The sequence below is a fragment of the Bidens hawaiensis genome, unplaced genomic scaffold (genome assembly GCF_021521415.1).
Source record: "Bidens hawaiensis isolate Kalapana, Puna unplaced genomic scaffold, B.hawaiensis_p1.1 tig00037571_1, whole genome shotgun sequence".
Taxonomy (NCBI): Eukaryota; Viridiplantae; Streptophyta; class Magnoliopsida; order Asterales; family Asteraceae; genus Bidens; species Bidens hawaiensis.
Genome location: NW_027505487.1, coordinates 4801 through 7370, shown reverse-complemented (window position 1 = coordinate 7370; position 2570 = coordinate 4801). Strand labels below are relative to the sequence as shown.

Below are 2570 nucleotides of genomic sequence, written 5' to 3'. Positions count from 1 at the left end.
ATACATACGTGGATATCAATATGAATAAGAATAATAAAATAGTTAAAATTTAGGTATAAGTGGTTGTTTGATAGTATGTGTCGGCCAGGTTTTGGGCTTATCTTAAAAACCGAAAAGGATACTCATACTCCCATAGTAAGCGGCCGTGCCTGCCGACTCAACATCATAATTCTAATTCATACCCCATCAGCCGCCAACTCACCCATAAATACCCAACCCAACATAACAAATTAACAATCATCCATTCATTCCAATCGCACATGGAACCCGACGACAACGTCGGTTCTTCCAAAGGCAAACAAACCCACCACCAACCCGAACCCAACAAACCCTACCGAGGCATCCGTATGCGTAAGTGGGGCAAATGGGTTGCCGAGATTCGCGAGCCAAATAAACGCTCGCGTATCTGGCTCGGCTCGTACTCATCCCCTGTAGCCGCCGCTCGAGCTTACGACACAGCCGTGTTTTACCTCCGCGGCCCCACTGCTCGGCTCAATTTCCCGGATTCGGTAGCCGATGACGGCGGCCGCTTGCATGAGTTGTCGGCGGCGGATATTAGGAAGAAGGCGACGGAGGTGGGGGCTAAGGTGGATGCGCTGGAGAATTTGAGTGGGCCCACGCGCTGCCACGCGCCGACGAAGAGAGGGTCGGGTCGGGTCGGTTTTGTTTGAATACGGATTTGAATGAGTACCCGAGTCCGGAATCTTCTGACGAGAATTGACGACGAGGGTGGTTTTGTTTATACGTGGATTGACGGCGTTAGTTTCGGAGGGGTAGAGTCGTCTTTTTTATATATTGTGTTTTTTTGGAGGTTTTGTTTGGGTGTAGTTTATGTAGCGGATAGATGGAGAATCCGAAGGATTTATGTGTTTTATTGTGTTAAAATATTGGATTATCTTTTTTTCCTTAATTGAAAATAGGAAATGAAAAATGTGGAAATGATGTCTTTAAATTTATTGATATTGTGTATTAAGTGAATTATAAAATGTTGAGTCTATGATAAAACAAGGTTAAACTTTTAACTTAAATTCATCTTTCATTTTCTTAGGATTTGTTTGGGATTCCTAATTTTCATCAATTTATAACTTATAAAATTTTTAAAAAGTTAATAAGGTGTATAAGGTGTTTGACAAACTATAAAACCTTATAGATTTTAATCTATAGAGATGGCAAAATAAAAAAGTTTTGAAAAATTAAGAATATGTAACTTATTAACTTAATGAGTTTGATTTGCTTATTACACCCTTATAACTCTCAAAACCTATTACACTTATTTTAAAAAAGATTGTCATTTTTAGTTATTTTAATTTTCCTCAACACATAAGTTAATTCAAATATTTTTTTAAAAACTTCTTTTAAAAAATTCATAAATTAATAAGTCTTTTTAACAAAAAAAAAAACTTTTTTCACTTAAATAAGCAATCCCAAACACAGCCTTAAACTTCTACTTGTATTTGTGTTGTTGAGATTTATACGGTCTCGTTTACTATATGAAACTAGGTTTAATGGTTTAGTTCACTTGGTTTTTTTATATGAAAACCAGGTTTAACATTCGTAAAACGTTTTTAACGAATTATTAAGTAAAGAAGAAGGGTTTCAAATTTAAACTTTCAATAAAAATTATTTTGCATGTTCTTTTTTTTTTCTTTTTTTAATAACATGATTAGATCATGTGTTGTGGTTGTAGTTGGGGCGCCAATCGTGCAATCTCACCCGTTAACTCACGATCAAACCACCATTAAAAAAATAACCTCACTTTCAAACCAAAGCACTTCCCTGTCGCCAAACTTGTTGCCCCTTGCTTGCCATCCCTGTATCGCCCAAGAGGGCTTAAAAAGGCGTAGTCCATCTCCTTTCAATCAATCATTTTTTTTTAAAAAAATTTTCCAACATCTAATTAAAACACAACACTCTTACCAAATGGTTGATTGGTTAAAACTAGATGTCTATATAAAAGTGACATGATATTTTAACTAATTAAACAACACCACACAATCTTATCTATTTTGTGCCAAAATAGTAATGTACTCCAACTAGTGATTTGGTTAGCCGTTTTGAGCAATGTTTTAAAAACTAGTATATTATTCGTATCGAATTGAACTAAAAAATGGTACAACCGGTTGAACCGGGTTGTGCTGGGAAGTTTAACCGGGTTGTATAGTTTACCTTATAATTTCATATAAATGCAACTTTCACTCAAAAAAAACCAAAAAATACATAACTACATAATAAAATATCATTTAAAAGTTAAATCCATATTCAAAAACAATACAAAAACACTTGATTTTCAAACAAAGATTTCTTTTAAAACATAGGTTCGCAATCGATTTGTGCAATCGATGTGTTGCATGCATCTTGTTCGCGATCACTTAAAATATTAAATTCATCTCATCATCATCCTCATCAACAATAATATAAGTACTTTCATTTCCTACAATAATAAATAAGAAGTTCTAGTTACATATAATCATAATATACAAAAATCACATTAAATAAGTAAAATATACAAAAGTAAAAAGAAAAAAAGAGCCTGAAACATAAAAAATCTTCTGGGTTTTTAAACCGGTTTT

General features: G+C 34.3%; 1 pseudogene; it reads left to right on the top strand.

The window, feature by feature from the left end:
• Positions 1–260: 260 nt before the first annotated feature.
• Positions 261–671, top strand: LOC143613476 (ethylene-responsive transcription factor ERF008 pseudogene; annotated as a pseudogene).
• The last annotated feature ends 1899 nt before the right edge of the window (positions 672–2570 follow it).